Source organism: Mauremys mutica, chromosome 2, assembly GCF_020497125.1.
Source record: "Mauremys mutica isolate MM-2020 ecotype Southern chromosome 2, ASM2049712v1, whole genome shotgun sequence".
Classification (NCBI taxonomy): Eukaryota; Metazoa; Chordata; order Testudines; family Geoemydidae; genus Mauremys; species Mauremys mutica.
This window is the reverse complement of record NC_059073.1, coordinates 105,272,397-105,291,838: the sequence shown is the minus strand read 5'-3', so window position 1 is coordinate 105,291,838 and position 19,442 is coordinate 105,272,397. Positions and strand designations below refer to the sequence as shown.

Genomic DNA, 19,442 nt, shown 5'->3' with positions numbered 1-19,442 from the left:
AGGATGAACTCAAACTGGAACAGGTACAAAGAAGGGCCACTAGAATGATCCGAGGAATGGAAAGCCTGTCGTATGAAAGGAGACTTGAGGAGCTCGGTTTGTTTTCCTTAACCAAAAGAAGGTTGAGAGGAGATATGATTGCTCTCTTTAAATATATCAGAGGGATAAATACCAGGGAGGGAGAGGAATTATTTCAGCTCAGTACTAATGTGGACACGAGAACAAATGGATATAAATTGGCAGTCGGGAAGTTTAGGCTTGAAATTAGACGAAGGTTTCTAACCATCAGGGGAGTGAAATTCTGGAACAGCCTACCCAGGGAAACAGTGGGGGCGAAGGACCTCTCTGGCTTTAAGAGTAAGCTTGATAGTTTATGGAGGGAATGGTTTGATAGGATAACGTGATTTAGTCAATAGGTCAATAACGTGCGACCACTGGTAATTAGTACCGCGGGTCAATGTTGGGATATTGAAAGTCTTTTTCCTGAGTGTCTGGCTGGAGAGTCTTGCCCGCATGCTCGGGGTTCAGCTGATCGCCATATTTGGGGTCGGGAAGGAATTTTCCTCCAGGGTAGATTGGCAATGGCCCTGGAGGTTTTTCGCCTTCCTCCGCAGCATGGGGCGGGGGTCGTTTGCTGGAGGATTATCTGCTACTTGAAGTCTTTAAATCAGGATTTGGGGACTTCAACAGCTGAGTCAAGGGAGAGAATTATTTCAGGAGTGGGTGGGTCAGCTTTTGTGGCCTGCATCTTGCGGGATGTCAGACTAGATGATCATAATGGTCCCTTCTGACCTTAAGTTCTATGATTCTATGATACACTTGCCTGTCACAACATGAGGTGTACCTCATCCAATGCACTAAATGCCCCAATAACAATTATGTGTGTGAAACCAGACAATCATTACACTCCCAAATGAACTCACACAGGAAAATGATAAAAGACAAAAACACTGTGGGTGAACACTATTCACAAAGCGATCACTCCGTATCTCCCCTATCAGTCCTCATCCTCAAAGGAAACCTACACAGCACTTTCAAAAGATGAGCTTGTAAGCTTAAATTCATAACCCTGCTAGACACTAAAAATCATGGACTGAACAGAAACACTGCATTTATGGCTTATCACAACAATCTGTAACTCACTAACCCCTTCTTTTTGTCCTATGACTGCAGTGGTGTTAACGGCCACTCTACTTTTAATTGTCCCTTAGAAAATGTGCTAACTATTCATGCTAAACAATCTGTTCCATCTTACATTTTTCTGTGATCCTGGGCGTACCTTTCCCAGACCTGAAGAATAACTCTGTGTAAGCTCTAAAGCTTGTCTCTCTGACCAACAGAAGTTGGTCCAGTAAAAGATATTACCTCACGCACTGGACAGACATACTATAAATGCTAAAATTGAAGTGCCTTATGTGTCTCAGATGGAGACAATGTCTGGGTAACATGCAACCATCCAAAAATGGGGAAAATTTGACTTTTGGAATTCAGCAAGCAGTCTGGATAGCTTAAATAGTAGATAAGCTAATGATCAGTTTGGATTTCATTATAACCGCTAATAACAGTGTAATAAATGCCACAATACATGTACTACATTCAGTCTGTGGAAAATTCTCTTTAACAATGTGTCCCAGATGCAGCAAATGATTTGTAGGCAATTGGTTTGCAGTAAACAAATTCTCCTGCCTCCAAGGGCAGCAATCAGAACAACAATGACATGCCGTGGTAGCTTTCCAGCAAGAGAAAGAGGGGAAGTGGTTGACACTGGCTTTGAGACTCAGGGACTCAGGGGAATCTTAGTGGCTAATGTTCTTGTAGACCTGATGCAGGAATGAATTCCTGTTCATTTGCGCAATGTTTCTTACAAACAGCAATTAGTTAAAAAGAGAACCACTGTTGCAAAATGTAAACCAATGGATCTAGTAAAGGCTGGTATAGAAGAAAACTACAAGGAAGAAGGGGGTGAAGATGAGGTCCCAGAGTTTCTACTGGATTTGTTGTGGCACAGTACTGTACATTTAAATAATGAGCAGAACAGTCTAAGAGACTTACTGGTTAGGAATCAAGAGTTTTTCCTCAAGATCCAACATAGATGTAAGTTCTACTGTAGTGTCCAGAGGAAAATGGCCCATTACAGAGCCACATCGCCATTTATCAGTTGCAAAGAGGCTTTACAGGCATTTGAGGAAATGTATAAGGAAGGTATATTTGGGCTATAGAAAACTAAATGAAGTCACTTTAAAGGATTCATATCCATTACCATGAACAGATGATATCCTGGATTCAGTAGCAGGTTAAGCCTGTTTTTCCCACACTGGATCTTAAAAGAGAGTATTGGCAAGTAGAATTTGAGCCAATGGACAAGGAAAAGATTGCCTTCACAGCAGGATAAGGCCTGTGGCAATTTAAAGGGATGGCTTGTGGCCTGTGCAATGCACCTGCCATGTTTGAGAGGCTAATGGAAAGGGTATCAGATGGCATGCCCCTCTTGGCCTGTATATGAGACCTAAATGATATCCTAGTATGTGCTAAAACATTTATAACAGGAACATATACAAATGGTCTGTGATAAAACTCTAAGTAGATTTGGGTGGGAGTAAAATCATTTTGGGTTGATGATGTGAAAACATCCTGACAGAAAAACATCAGGTAAATATATAATCAATCTTGTAAAATATGTAAGTTGTAAATTGTTTCTTTTCTTTCAGTTTAGGATTGATCATATTCACCATTTTTTACTCATTCAGGGCAATGAGCCAACAGCGCATTGATATGATGGAAGCTGGGTGAAGCCACATTGAAATTGGTAATCATGACAGGCACCTTCCATAAATATAAGAGTCACTGTCAAAAATTCTATGTGCTGTTCACCAAACTGGCTCACCTCTATTTAACTCAAAGTAGCCCAATGCATCAATTTAACATAAACCAAATTAATCAGCCCTTGAGCTCCAGAGTTTGCAGTCTTCCCTATCTCCCTACCACTTCACTAGAGGCAGTCTGACATGTACTTGTTTCCCTTCTGCCTCTTTCGCTCTCTGCTTTCCTTCCTTTATAGCTGGGCTTGTTTTCCTTATTGGTCCCAGCTGGAATGCTAGTCTCCATGATTGGCAGTTCTGGCAGCTGTGCTGGGGTGTAGTCAGCCTGGTTGCCTATGACCCAGGAAGGCTCTTTTCTGCCTATGTGTGCTATGGCGTTTGTAAACCCCATTATAGGCAGTTACACTCCTTGATGGAGAAAGATAACTGAAATAATAGTAGCAAGAACCCAAAACAAAGGCCACATGCTATGCTGCACAGAAACTGAGCTACATGAGAAAGGGGGTTTGCAGAGTATTGTTTGATGGAGGAATATGTGTCTATGAGCTGAAGCAGCCAGAGAACAGGCAGAGAGAGAAGAAGCCCAAAGCGGACAGCAAGAAAAAGACTGGAAATGTGGCCCTGATTGAAAGTGAACAGAGGGAACTTCTTGGGCAAAGTGCAGTCTGAAAAGAGGCTTGTAAGCAAAGAGACTGCCCCCTGTTTGATTCCACTTTGTTCCGAGGAACAGGACTTTGTGTGCATTGTAAATTAACAGAACTTTGTCAAAGAAATATCCAGCTCCATCACTAATCTCTCCTCCTAATGGAAACAATCAGCAAGACCCTGAATATTGGCTACCTTTTTGGCCAAAATGGGTAACACTATTGAAGTCAGTGGGATTACTCGTGGTGCATAACATTATACACATGTGTAAATCTTTGCAGGATTAGGGTTTAAATTATTTCACTTAGAGAAAAAATGTTTTTAAAGTTCTTTAGACATTCTAAAATATTTAGTGAAATATCTAGTAGAAATTGAAAGTATCTGAAAAGCCCCTCTAAAATGTCTCTCAGCCCTAAAATATGCCAGTTTTTAAATAAGATATTCATCCCATGTTATTCTCAAACATTTGAAAACTCTACAACTCATTCAAAGCTTTGCTACATGTTAATTAGCATATATATTCTCACATGACACACTGGCAAAAATAGCTTTTTCATTTTGCTGAGATGATTACATCCTTAGGTGTTAATTATGTAACCTTTATGTCAGATCACAGTAAAACCAGGTCCCATCTGGGGAATTAATCTTACTATCTAGTGTAATGGGGAAACTAAGACCTGCATAGAGATGCAAGACTCTTCTAGTGTGTGAACTTAGGGTTAGGTGCTAAAACATCACATTATGATAAAGAGCCTAAAAATAAAAAAAAAGCCTAAAGTTAGACTCCTAAATCTATATTTGGGCCCAGGGTAAATATTGTTAAATCAGGCTGGCAGTTGGGTCTAGTTAGCTCCAGTCATGATACTCAGAGAATGGGAGTGTTTCTTTGGCCTAGAGGGAATTAGAGTAGAGGTGATCTAGGGTGACCAGGTATCTGGTTTTCGACCAGAAGACCCAATCGAAAAAGGACTCGTGGCTACAGTCAGCACTGCTGACTGGACCATTAAAAGTCAGGCTAGTCCCTACCTGTCCTGGCTAAGGCAGGCTAATTCCTACCTGTTCTGGCTCCGTGCTGCATCCCGGAAGTGGCCAGCAGGTCCAGCTTCTAGGTAGGGGGTGGGGTCAGCGGGGACATGGGGCTCTTTACGCTGCACCCGCCCCAAGCACTGGCTCCACACTCCAATTGAACAGGAACTACAGCCAATGGGAGCTGCAGGGACAGTGCATGTGTGAGAGAGCAGCAGTACGCAAAGCCACCTGCTGTGTCTCAGCCTAGGAGCCAGGCCCTGCTGCTGGCCGCTTCCAGGGGGGGCAGCACAGAGTCAGGACAGGCAAGAAGCCTGCCTTAGCCCCCCCTCTGAGCTACTAACTGGGAGCCACCAGAGATAAGCCCATGCCCCAACCCAAAGCCCCAATCCCTTGCCCTAGCCCTAAGCCCCCCCTAAACCCAGAGCCCTCTCCTGCACCCCAACCCCCTCATGTCTGGCCTCACACAAAAGCCCACTGCCCCAGTCCAGAGCCTGTACCTCCTCCCACACCCCAACCCCCTGTCCCAACCCAGAACCCTCTCCCACACCCTGAACCCCTCATCCCCAGCCCAGAGCCTGCACCCCCAGTCAGAGCTCTAACCTCCCCTGTACCCCAAACCCCTCCCCCAGCTTGGGGCCCTTTCCTATACCTTGTACTCTTTCCCCCTCCCTGCAGCCTCGAGCCTCTCCTGCATCTCAAAACCCTCATTTCTGGCCCCACCTCAGAAACTGCACCCCCAGTTAGAGCCCTCACCCCCTCCCACACCCCAGCCCAGTGAAAGTGAGTGAGGGTGGGGAGAGTGAGTCACCAAGGGAGGAGGAATGTAGTGAGTGGGAGGCAGGGACTTGGGGAATGTGTGGGGCAGGGAGTGTGACCTCAGTGAAGGGGCGGGGCTAGGGTGTTTGGTTTTGTGTGATTAGGAAGGTGGCAACCCTAAGAAGATCCTAGAAGAAAATCTATGAACTTCCAAGGTCACTGACGAAGTTTAGGCTGAGCTTATATTGTGGTATTGTTTCTGAGTAAACCAATAAAGTCAAACACCAAAAGGAGATGAGTCTGGGCACCAACTCAGGATCTGGGTGTTATGTTGATGGCAGGATGGGGACTTGGGCCCATTCACATATGGAAAATGACTCATAGATTAAGACAGGCCTGTGTGGTCCAAGCTGTCTATAAGCTACCTTATGCAGACATCTCATAGCTCTCACATATTTAATACAGCTTCACAAGGATTGTAGGTTAGGCTCCCAGAGATTCAGATAATTAAGAACCTTTGTTTACAACAGGCACACAGAAGATCACATTCCACCAGAACCTACCAAAACACAGAGATTTCTAAACTTGGGAAAAGTCTAAACTCCTTACTTATCCATTTCTTCCTCTAGCTCACAATAAATGCCTGGATCTATTATCCCAGTGTACGACAAACAAAACTAAAACCTCCTCCATTTATCTTCTGTAATATATTTTTTTTAAGTAGGTATGCTTTAACTTGATCAAATCACACATCTATCCCCTCCATGAGAGTCTCTACCTATTTTTAGAAATAAATATCAAACAAACAGAGACCGTTATTAGAAACAATATTTAAGCAAAATTTCAGGGGTGCAAAATTGCCTGAATCAAAATGTCAACTATATTCAAGCAACATGTCCTGAACATTTTTAATCACAACTCTGTTGAAAATTTTGTTGCCATCATCCTCCAATTAAAGGGAATATAAACATCTTCTTTTAAAAGCAAAATACAAAAATATGGTGGTAGTCTATAATAGCAATCCAAAACACTGCAGTAACACAGTTCTACTTGTAGTCTCCTCCTAAGCAAAGACTGGTATTTAAAGGGTGCTTGGTATAAATGGGAAAAGGCTAAATTTAATAATAGTTTGGGAATGTTCTCCTAGAAAATTCTAACAACATAAGACTTGCTATACTTGATCAGACTTGTTGATTGGTGGACTCTTGGTCTATTGCCTACTTTGTCCACTGCCAGGTAATTCATCAGAAGAAGCAAGAAATCCTGTAATGGAATAACCTATCCATGTGGTGTTTCTTCCTAACTTTATTGTTTGACTTATGACTTGAAGCAGGATGATTAATATCTCTTTGTGACAGGGTGTAGAAACCACACACTGACAAGGAAGGGGTTAAGCAGCTGCTCTGGGCCCAGGAGGCCCCACCCCACCCCACCTGTAAAGTATGCATGGCTTGGAGGAGGAGCTCAAAAGGACAATTTGCCAGCTCAGTAGGAGGGTGGATAGTAGAGGTGAACTGACGTACACTCTGAGCTCTTGGGAAGGAGCACATTGCAAGAGGTCCAGCTACCAGAGACCTCCCACATTTTTTTCAAGCAGCTCTAGTCTATAAAACAGTGAAATGTTTGGACACATGTTTTTCACTTTTGGTTTTCAGCTGGGATTAGAACCAGAAGTGCTTGAAATCACACACAAAAACCTGTTCTGAGATTTTCATCTTTTTTTTTGGCAGACTCACATGGTTCAGATAATGTGGAGGAGGCTGGCATGAATCTCCACATTTTGGAATGTTTATCCAGAATGAACCCCAACTACAAACTCATCAACAGTTTGTAGATACTTCCATTACAAACTGATCCACTACTCAATAATACCAGTAGCACCAGCTGGGGGCAGAATGGGATTTACCCAGCCCTCTTATTCTTAATTTGATGGTCACATTTCTAACAAATACATCTGTCCTGGTGTCCTTTTTTATGGATAGCAGCCCATAAGTATTGAGTGTGTTTGTTTATGCATGATACTGCCAACAGAGTCAGGACAAAGGCAATATGTTTTTACAAAGAACAAAAAAATAAATATCAAGAGGCAAAAAACTTACTCAGGGCAAGAGATGTCCTCAGAGTTGAGCAAAATTAAATTAAAATGAGTAACATGGAATTTGGATCAGAGCTCATCCAGCCGTATTGTTTAGAATATGTTGGTGACATCAGAGCAGTTAAGCCTCTAGTTTACCAGACTCTGTAAACAAAACAAATATTTTTACTTTGTTCCTGCTTTTTTGCTTGAATTCTCCCCTCCCCAAACCCCTCATAGGTTTTATTGGCAATTTATTACAGTCAGCAGAAGACACCAAAGCCTTAGCAACAAGATCTTGTGATGTACAAACAAAATGCATTTAATTTGACTCAGTGTATTACAAGCATTATAATCCCTCCTCTGATTTCAACATGATCGACTAATCTCATCTGCTCAGGGGGATAAGCCTTGTCTCAGCCATGATGACAGGCTTAGAGAATGATAAAAATTAGGGCATTCTCACAGATTATATACTGTAACAACAGATAAGGCTTATGAATAAAGAATTGACTACAGGTGGTTATTTGTAGAAATATACTAGATTAAGGGGTTAATGTTGGAGAGGTACAATGTCATTTGTAGTTAAATCATAGATACACACAAGTGTGGGAAAATCTCTCTCGCCTGTGTAAACATCAGAGGAGATGAAATAACTGTGATTTCACATATTTCATAGCTCATTTCACCAGCAGAAAAAAATGACTGTGTTCACAATAAAAGGATAACTCTAGTTAGCACTGTAGAAGTTCAGTTTCATAACTGTTTACAGGGCTATATTTAAGAAACAAAAGAAATGGTCTGGGAGGGAAAGAGAAGCACATTTGTGTTTTATTAACTGCATGAAGTACTTCGGGTTTGTTTGTTGTTATTCCTAGGTAAAGTGTTTGGATTCATAAAGAAAATGTGCTGCAGCAGTGACTAAGGCAGTGCAGGAGGTAAGGGGTAAACTCGCTAACCGCTGAGCAAGACCACTACAAGCATACAACTCACCAGCAAATGCTAGCCTTGGGCGATTACCTCTGAGTGCATTGCTGTGAACATGTAATGAAACCCGTATAGTAGTAATGCAGGAAATGCAATTACATGCCATCTGCATGTTCCTGAGTTGGAGCCACATTCAACCTTCCTGGAAGAAAACAAAAAATTTTTTTTTATTCTGTTAAGTTTAAATAAACCAAAATGAAATAAGTAATAATTCAGTTACTAATGCTATATGAAATTGTTATCCTGTTTTTAGAAATCCCTCTTATGTGCCATGTTAATCTATCCTATTCACTGTTTTGCATTGTTACACTATTACTAGGGTTGTCAAGCGATTAAAAAAATTAATCGTGATTAATCACACTGTTAAACAATAATAGAATACCATTTATTTAAACATTTTGGATGTTTTCTACATTTTCAAATATATTGATTTCATTACAACACAGAACACAGTGTACAGTGCTCACTTTATATTTATTTTTTATTACAAATATTTGTTCTATAAAAACAAAAGACATAGTATTTTTCAATTCACCTCATACAAGTACTGTAACACAATCTCTATCATGAAAGTTGAACTTACAAATGTAGAATTATGTACAAAAAATAACTGCATTCAAAAATAAAACAATGTAAAACTTTAGAGCCTAAAAGTCCACTCAGTCCTACTTCTTGTTCAGTCAGTCAGTCAGACAAACAATTTGCAGGAGATAATGCTGCCCACATCTTGTTTACAATGTCACCTGAAAGTGAGAACAGGCATTCACATGGCACCGTTGTAGCTGGGGTTGCAAGATTTTTTTTTTTGCATTAAAGATTCGTATGTCCCTTCATGATTAACCACCATTCCAGGGGACATGTGTCCATGCTGATGAGAGGTTCTGCTCAATAATGATCCAAAGCAGTGCGGACTGACGCATGTTCACTTTCATCATCCAAGTCAGATGCCACCAGCAGAAGGTTGATTTTCTTTTTTGGCGGTTCGGGTTCTATAGTTTCCACATCAGAGTGTTGCTCAGAAAGCATGCTCCACACCTCATCCCTCTCAGATTTTGGACGGCACTTCAGATTCTTAAACCTTGGGTTGAGTGCTGTAGCTATCTTTAGAAATCTCACATTGGTACCTTCTTTGTGTTTTGTCAAAACTGTAGTGAAAGTGTTCTTAAAATGAACAACAGGTGCCGGATCATCATCTGAGAGTACTATAACATGAAGTATATGGCAGAATGCGGGTAAAACAGCAGGAGACTTGCTATTCTCCCCCCAAGGAGAATAGTCACAAATTTAACTAACTTTTTTTTTTAAATGCGCATCATCGGCATGGACACATGTCCTCTGGAATGGTGGTCAAAGCATGAAGGGGCATATGAATGTTTATCACAGGGGTCGGCAACCTATGGCATGGGTGCCAGAGACGGCACACGAGCCAATTTTTAATGGCACGCAGCTGCCTGCTGGGACTCTGCGTGCCATTAAAAATCCTACCCGCTTGCCGCGGGGTCCGCGGTCCCGGGCTGGAGCACCAGGCTGAGTGCACCAAGCCACCCGCGCCTCCCCCACCTTCTCTCCTCCCTTGGAGCCCTGCCGCGGCACATGCAGTGCTCTTGGGGCCGGGGCTGCGCGCTCCCGCAGGGCAGTGTTTGGCTCCGCGGGGAGGAAAAGACGCTCCCCGCTCACCTGGAGCCCTGCCGCCGCGCGTTCAGCACTCTGAGGGGCGGGGCTGTGCGGGGTAGTGTATCTGGCTCAGCTTGGAGCCTCAAGGTAAGGGGTCCAGGGCTGGGGGGTGGTGAATAAGGGGTGGGGGCAGTCAGGGGACAGGGAGCAGGGTGGGTTGGATGGGGGTGTCTAGGGGCGGGGGTCTCTGGAGGGGAGAAGTCAGGGAGCAGGGGGGTGGATGAGGCATGGGAGTTCTGAGGGTCTGTTAGGGGGAAGGGAGCAAATAGGGGGCAGGGCAGTCAGGGGACAGGGAGCAAGGAGGGTCCTGGGAGGCAGTTAGGTGGGGGTCTCTGGAGAGAGTGGTCAGGGGGCAAGGATCTGGGGGGGTTGGATGAGTTGGAAGTTCGGGGTGGGGGGCTGTCAGGAGGCAGGTGTGTGGAGAGGGGTTATGGCACACAGGGAGCAGGGGAAGGGTTGTATGGGTTGGGAGTTCTGGGGGTCCTGTCAAGGGGCGGGGAGCAGTTGGATGGGGCATGGGAGTCCCGGGAGTCTGTCTGGGGGTGGGGGGGTGGATAAGGGTTATGGCAGTCAGGGGACAGGTAGGGGATAGGGTCCTAGGGGGGCAGTCAGGGGACAAGGAGCAAGGAGGCTTAGATAGGGGATGGGGTCCTGGGGGGGCAGTTAGGGGCAGGGGTCCCAGGAGGAAGTAGTCAGGGGACAAAGAGTGAGGGGTTGGGGATTCTGAGGGGGGCAGTCACCCAGCCCTCTGCCCTGAATCCTGACACCTGACCCCCGACCCCCTCCCCACACACGCACACAGCCCTCTGCCCTGAGCCCTGCATCCCCACACACACCCCAGGCCCCTGCCCTGGGACCTGTACCTCCCTCATACACACCCAGACCTCTGCTTGACTTCTTCACCCCCCCCACGACCCCAGCCCTGACTCTGGCACCCCCATGCATACCCAGCCCCCCCTCTGCCCTGACACCTGCATCCCCTCACATGCCCCCAGCCCTCTGCCCTGACTCTTGCACCCCCGCACATCTCCAGCCCCCACACACCCCATGCACCTCCCACATCCCCACCCTCACCCTGAGCACCAAACAGGAACTCCTGCATCTCCCACCCACATTCCCACCTGCACCCCTCGCATCATATGGGAGCTGCCCCGGTAAGTGCCCCACACCCAAACCTCCTGCTCCAACCCTGAGCCCCCTCCCTCATTCTAGCTCCTGGCCAGACCCTTCACCCCCAGCCCTGTGCTCAGTGCACTCCCACCCTCAGCTCAGTGCAGAGAGAGGAAGAGAATGGGCCAGAACCAGGGAGAAGGTAGGTACCCACTGTATGTGGGCAGGGCCGGGACCCCAGACTGGCAGCGAGCTGAGTGGTTCTGGCAATCAGGATCCTGGCTGGCAGGAGCTGGCGGATGGAACCCCTGAGCGGAAGTGGGGTCCCAGCAGCTGGCCCCGCACAGCCTGCTACCAGTCTGGGGTTCTGGCTGCCGGACCCTTGACAGCCAGGGTCCCGGCCGCAGGTCCTGCTCTGCCCGCTGCCGGCCTATGTGAACAGAACCCCAGACCCGCAGTGGGCTGAGAGGGCCGGCGGCATAAGATCAACATTTTAATTTAATTTTAAATGAAGCTTCTTAAACATTTTGAACATGTTTATTTTTACGTGCTTGTTTATTTTACAATACAACACTAGTTTAGTTATATAATATATAGACTTATAGAGAGAGACCTTCTAAAAAATATTAAAATGTATTACTGGCACGCGAGACCTTAAATTAGAGTGAATAAATGAAGACTCGGCACACCACTTGTGAAAGGTTGCCAACCCCTGGTTTAGCACATCTGGCACGTAAATACCTTGCAATGCCAGCTACAAAAGTGCCATGTGAACGTCTGTTCTCAGTTCCAGGTGACACTGTAACTAAGAAGTGGGCAGCATTATCTCCCATAAATGTAAACAAACTTGTTTGTCTTAGAGATTGGCTGAACAAGAAGTAGGACTGATTGGACTTGTAGGCGCTAAAGTTTTACACTGTTTTGTTTTTGAGTGCAGTTACATTACAAAAAAAACCTACATTTGTAAATTGCACTTTCACAATGAAAAGACTGCATTACGGCATTGTATGAGGTGAATTGAAAATTTTGAAAAACATCCAAAAATATTTAATACATTTCAATTTGTATTTTATTGTTTAACAGTATGATTAAAACAGTGATTAATCATGATTTTTTTTAAGTTAATTGCGTGAGTTAACTGCAACTAATCATAGTTAACTCACGCGACAGCCCTAACTATTACATTAACATATGTAAGCATCATCATAGGCTTATATTAGATTATTGTAATACAACACGGTTCTCAAAATAATATTTTTAAAGCATGCCTCACAATTATACAAATAGCATAATAAACATAATCAGCCTGAAGCACAATGTTGTCCTGGACCATGACTAGGGCTCCTGGACAGCATGAAGACAATAATAAAAAAATCATCATCATCCCTACCTTTTAAAAAAATAATAAAGTTGTCCAAATATTTTGTTCCTGGGCACAAACAAACTTGAGCCCAAAGTTTGTGACTGTTTGGATCAAGTCTTTAGGTTTGGAGCCATCTCAAGTTTAGACAGTAGAATCCTTTTTTTTAAAAAATGGTTGTCCTAATGAACAGAAGATGACAAGGCAGGATGAATATATTTTGTTTATAATCATTAACGTCATATACAAACCATTACTCTGTTTAAAAACAAGAATACTAGTAAAGTGTGACTCATTTAGCATCCCTAATAGAGCAGTGAAGCTGCCCGAAGGGAACAAAAGGTTGCACATTGGGAATTGATAACTAACTATATCAATCCACATCTGTAACATATTGTCCATAGATTCAGACACAACAACCAACTTTACTGAGCAAGATTAATTCACCTGAGCTTAACTGAAACTGCATGAATAAGCAGGAAAAGCAGAATATCAGTTTTGTTTCCATATGAACTCCACCCACCAAAAGCTCAACCACCAGAACAAACTCTCATTGGCTGATATCACACTAAAGGAGTTACATTGGTACTAGCTGGTAAAGCAGCAAGGCTTGTACAAATTAGCCTTTCAAAAGTACTGGAGAACACCACAGACAGCAACAGGCATATCATTTTAATAAATGAAGTGTTTCATTTAGCTGAAGTAATTGGCATGTACTGCTGTGAATCTGCTCCCTGACAATCATCCAACTTAAAATGTTTATATTGTGTTTCCCATTAAGTGGATCCTTCTGTAATAGTTGACACCAGGTTAATTCTATACCTTATACTTTAAGCAAACATTAGAACTGCATATACCAGAACCTCCATGACACTTCTGGCATTGTCTTGGCTTGTATGATGTCACATCACAATGCCATGATCTGAGGTCATGATGATGCAGTATTTTCCTAGAGGACATCTGCTTCGAAGTTTGTCAAATACAATGACATTACATTTACAAATCTCTTGCATTGAAAACACATCTTCAGGATCTCTGTTCAATTATAAACTGGGGTAAAAATTCAAGGGACGGGGGGAAATGGAATCCAGGCCATCACAGGATATACCATGAAAATATTTAAGGACTTTTTTTCCCCCAAAAAACCTCACTTATTATAGTAGACAGGGATCTCCAATTTGATGGGTAAAGGGTGACAGATGCATTATAAATATAATTCATGGATGTAGCATTAAAATAACCAAAAATGCAATGGCATTCATCTGTAACATACTCTGGAAACATTTTGTGAAATCTGAAGTGTAATACATTGTAGTTAAATTAGTCAGCAAAAAGTGTGGCGATGATAGATTTGAATAGGTTCTTTAAATGATTCAAGATGTTCTGTCCCATCTAGTGGCACCAAGACCACTTAAAGAGAGAGCAATTAATGAGCTTGTTCTACAGCCTTAGCTAATAGCCATGTGGTAGAGGTTCATGTACTAAGGTCCCTGGTTCAATCCTGCCTGCCAACGACTGGGGTTTGTCAGTATTACAATTGCTCCCTACCAATATATCAGAGGGGTAAACAGCCAGGAGGAAGAAGAGCTTAAGGACAATTTCGGCAAAAGAACAAATGGGTATAAACTAACCATGGATAAATTTAGACTGGAAAGTAGGTTTCATCAAAGGAGTGAGGGGCAGGGTAAACAACCCAATTAGTTTTAAAATGCAGCTCAATAAGTTTATGTGAGGTTGTCTACAATAGCTGGACTCAAGGCCCCTTGCAGTCCTATGTTCATTTCCTAGAGCTACTTCTACTATGGTTGCTTCAGGAATGGGGGAGGCAGAGCAGCCACCACACCAAATTCAAACAATAAGAAGATCCCCTTATACTTCTGTAGCTGGCTATGCCCTCTGTAGGACTGTTTAGTGCTAGCAATGCAAAGCAGCAGCACAGGACCTGGGCCTTCAAGAGTAACTGTGCATAAAGCTTTGTGTTTCACGTAAGTATTGTGCAATATTTTTCTTATGCATCAGGAATCAACAATTCAATTTACTCTCCCATAGCTGCACTGGCTAATTCAGTGCTAAAAGTTGTAAGACGTATTAAACTTATTTTTGCAGTAAATATTCAGAACACACACTGGGAAGAGATGTGCTAAGTAAGAAACGGAATATTTGACAGTAACATTTCTGAAAATGTTTGCAATGTAAATTGCCTGTGTACATTAACAAGATCCACTTTAAAAGCTGCTCCTGCTTTTCCATCCAGTTTTCACTAACACAGGCAAAAATCATGCAGAGCTCAGATACAGAATAAAGTGGGGAAGAAATTCAAGTTAACATATTGTTTGCTTTAGTGAAACCTGGATCCAAATTTCACTTACCAGTATATCTTTGTGCTCTTTAAAGGTTGGGATAACAAACATTCTTCTTCCAAGATCCTACCACAAAACTTCAAACTTCTAGTGAAAAGAGAAGATGGCTTGTAACATATCTGAAAATTTTATTCTACCCCCTACAGACTTTTGTTGAAGGTACAAAATTAGCAAGAATGTCTATAGGGAATCAGTATCTATTTGTGGCAGGCAAGAAATTCCAAAAATGTTTAGTCTGTTTTGCTCCGTGCTCCTGTAGAAAAGGTTGTATTTCCTTTTTCAGTGCCTATAATGTTTTTAGAACCTTCTCTTTATTGAGCCCATAAACATCACAATGGAGCAGCAAATCATCATAGTCTGCAGAAACTCCATCAAGGAAGCTACAGAGTAAATGATGCTGAAAAGTTGATGTTCATGACATTAGATACTTGACTAACTTCATGATGGCATTCATGGCATCCTAAATATTCGATCCACTTGTAACACAAAGGACATTTGATGGATGACTTGGATATACTTTAAACTGTACCACTAAGTCAAGATTCAGTTGTTTTGAAACAGGTTCACTAGCACTGATCATCAATTTAATTCTGCTGATACTGCCTCCTCCATTAATGCAAAAATCTTCAAAAGGCTTTATTTGTGAACCCGTCTGTTCTGACCCTTTGCCTCATCAGCGTTACCATACACATAAAAGGAAGTTCATTATGAAACTATGATAATTGAAATCCCTGGTGAGGATGTCTATGTGGACAAGAAGAGTCATGTCAGAGAGTTAATTAGCAGCCCTAACAGACAACACATTTCATTTCACTGAGGAGTTGTGTGCCATATGTGATGTCACCAGCTCAGCTTTTGGAATTACAGACATGCAAGTTAAAGAGACCTCTTCAAATTCACTGAATTCTTCAAGGTTTATCTTCCCTTGTAGTGCTATATCGGTTACTGCAGGGATATATTCCATTATTTCAGAGTCTGCAAATGGCTCCTCATACAATACTTGGCCAGTATCCAAGAGAAGAGGACTGGGTTATCCTTATGTATTGCTGAACACTGAAATTCTTTTCAAAACATCTGATTCTGATATGTTATAGACACACTCCAATAAATCAGACTGAGATCCTAGAAGATTTTTTGGATGAACCACCTACAGAATTTTATAATGAGGAATCATATTTTTTTTCTTCATAAATTTAGTGCCACACATTAACTGCTCACTGGTTTGAGATTTCCTGAAAAAACCCAGATTAACACATTAATCCTGGGATTTTCAAAGGAAGTTAGCCACCCAACTCCCATTACTTCCTTAGTCTCCTTTGAAAATTCCAGCATACAGGTTCTCCCATTGTGGTTTCAACTAGTTATTCTCACAGTCAGCCTTTACTTTCAACTGTCTAACAATTATATACATTTACAAAATCTGATATAAATGTTTGTATAGATATTAATTATTAGTAAGAGACATTACTGTAGACAACCCATAGACTATATAAGTAAGGCAAAGGCCATATTAAATGGGCTTGCTACTAGGAACAATAAATAAGAGCCAAGACACTTATATTATACAGTATAAATGTACAGTGATCCGAAATTAACATGCCGTCATTGGCCAACAGTTACTTCATGGTGATATAAGGGGGAATCACAGTGTCTCAGATATCAACTTGGAAAAATTGTAGACATATGGTATCCATTGGCAGGTGTTGCATTTATAACATATGTATGTATAAACAGAATGTTCTATACAAGGTGGCAATCACCATTTTTCAAAGCTTTAATGAAAAAAAGAGTACATGAAGAAATCTGCTCACATCGAATCACTTTTCAGGAAAATTCTAAATAAATATGGGCTCTCCCTGGTTAAAATCAGAAACAAGCTTGTCAATCAGCCAGGGGAGTGTTCATCTCCATGTTAGAACCCCAACAAGCTCTAGTTCTGACCCTGTAACCCTTATGTGAATAGTCCCATTTAAGTCACTAGGGCTCTTGTCAGGTGCAGACCTCTATCTGCATATATCTTTCTGATGGGTCAGGAGCCAAATGTGGCTCTCTCTCAGCATCCCATAGACACCTTGTATGTAATAGAAGTGTTAAATGACCTGACTAACTGGACTGAGAAGACGGCATTTTTAGTACAGACTCCAGTGCAAAACAAGACAGTGGTACAGTGATGCAGTCTTGGTGACCCACAAAACTTTAATTTTCATCATAGGGCCAAAGGCTGAATAGGCACAGCATCCAAGGGTCTGGGACAGCTGTCTGTAAAAAAATGCCAGGTAGGTTCAAATGTGACTTCTATACCTGTCCACTATGACCTGGTCTCAGAACACCAACTCATTCCATATAGGCCAAACAGCCATTCGAGGAGCAGGTTCAGTCAATATCAAACTGAGGCCACGTACAAATGAGACTCTCTATATCCTATTACCCATGTCCTGAGATATCCATCTTCCTCATGCAGTTTGTTTAACAGATCAGAAATTCGGTGATTTCTAACATCTCAGATGATCTGTCAACAAGACTTCCACAATTTGGCCCAACTGGGAGAGGAGGGGCATGCATATCAAGTGCCCTTAAAGGAAATAACTGGAGGACTCTTGACACAAGGCTATAAAGTGATATTTTCAGACTGTCACCTTCCAGATAATACCCTGAAACCCCTATACAGTTGGTATGCGGCTTTGAAGGCAAATGCATTTTTTTTAGATTAGAGTTTTATAGATTTTAAAAAAAATATTTCCCCCTATATATGGCTGAACATCTTTTAGGGACAAATTCTGCCTAGCCTTTAAGCAAGCAAAGTGTGTGAGGGGATCAAGGAGGGGACAAGGACTCTTTCCTCCCTTGCTAGTATGTGAAAAGGCCAGGCATAATTACAGGTCCCTGCACTTCAAGGAGGGCTACTACTCATCTATGGGCGAACAGTGACTCGAAGGATATGAATGGGTCAGATACAGCAGGACCCACCATGCTTCTGCCCTCAGCCCAACTGCCTGCACTCCTGGAATGGCTTGGCAGGGAGAGCAACCCAGTACCCCACTCTCAGCACCCAAGGAGTGTTGTACCAGGCAGGATGCCTCTGCATACCAGAGAGCTTGAGGAACAATTCAGTCACTGGGGTAGAATTTACCCTGAGCTCCTGTGGGGCAGGGCAGCTACTGTTTATCAAGATTAGGTCATGAAGAATAGACAAGGTAAGTTTGAAATAACCCTCATTCTGACTCTTTATCTTAGGAACATTTTTCAAACTGTGGCTTGTGCATGATAAACAAATGCCAGGTGAATCTAAACTTGGTCTCCAAGAATGGGCTGCAAACCAGATGTTCTTGAAGGAAAAAAACCCAACTCTCAGACTATGTCTTATTTTCCTTTCTCTTGTGGTTTACTTCAGGCATAAAGCAATGTTCCCCTCCTCCCTGTCCCAAACTCTGAGAAGGTTGTTTTCAATTACAATTTGGTTCCACTGACAAGTGACTTGCAAATTTCTTAACATATTAATGTATCATTAAAAGTCACTGGTTATAGCTGATTTATTATGTGTTACAAACTTTGCATGACATTAAAGCAATATGAACTGTCTCGCCCTACCAGCAATGAAAGGAAAGCAAAATATCAGCAGAGTGGAGCTAGGGTTGTATGTATGTTGTTGCCAAGTCTACAGTCATAGCACATATGCTTGGCACATGGGGTCACTGACCAATCTTCAGAGTGCCAACATGATTTCTTTGCAACTGCAAGAAATTAAGTTTTTTATTTATATGGAAGAGGAAAATCCGTCACTAAAACTAGTACCTAAAAAAGTTAGAATAATTGCACAGAACACAGATTGAAGCACCGATTCACGGCAGCAGCACAGAGAACTTCTAGGATTCATTTAATATCATATTTTCAAAGTAGCCTCAAAATTTGCTTCACCAAAGTTTTGTGCACACCAAACTGCATTTGCATGTGGGAATTTGTGCACCTGAGACAAGTAGCTGGATGTCTAATTATCTCTTTATAGATGTGAAAAAAAAATAGCAGGAGCAAAATTGAAGACAAAAACAAAATTGGCTGTATCTGTGAAGCTTTCTAAATGATTGGACAGACATTAAGAACCATCAGCACACAGACTTACATCACTGCATTTTTAAGGTCCTAAAGTTCCATGGTCAAAAGTTCCATAGTCAACTCCATCCATCATTCCTTTCACTCTTCCACCCAATGCCTGGTAAGTTCTCATGGCATATATGGAACAGATTTCCACACCAAAAAGCCTACATCTTCAGTTATAGGATTTCTAAATCATGAAGGCAAAGAGAAGAATGTGCCTTTTTGGAAATGACATGCTGTGATGGATCCACAGGTCTGGTGCTCTTGAATAGCTCTCAAACAGTCCCTGGGAGGACCCCTTTAATGAATCAACCCCCTTAAGGTCACACTCTCTCACTGTGGTAAGCCCCTTGCCTTCACCAGTTCCTGGGACCAAACTTTGGAGCCTTCAGCACCCCTGTTTCACTCCAAGAGCTCCCCTCGGTGAATCCACCTGAACTGGACACTTGGGGAAGAGTTGTGCACCCAAAGGGAGCAATGCATTGCCAACTTCCTGCCTCTGGAGTGACTCTCAGACAGTGTTGTAAAAGCAGAAG

The 19,442-nt window shown here is 42.6% G+C and overlaps 1 long non-coding RNA gene across 1 annotated transcript; it reads right to left on the bottom strand.

The window, feature by feature from the left end:
- Window positions 1-7,357: 7,357 nt before the first annotated feature.
- On the bottom strand, window positions 7,358-12,616 carry LOC123362508. The gene is made up of 3 exons (XR_006576464.1): window positions 12,485-12,616; window positions 8,317-8,452; window positions 7,358-7,488 (listed from the first exon to the last, which is right to left on the bottom strand). It is a non-coding gene; the product is annotated as an uncharacterized LOC123362508 (long non-coding RNA).
- Between the last annotated feature and the right edge of the window lie 6,826 nt (window positions 12,617-19,442).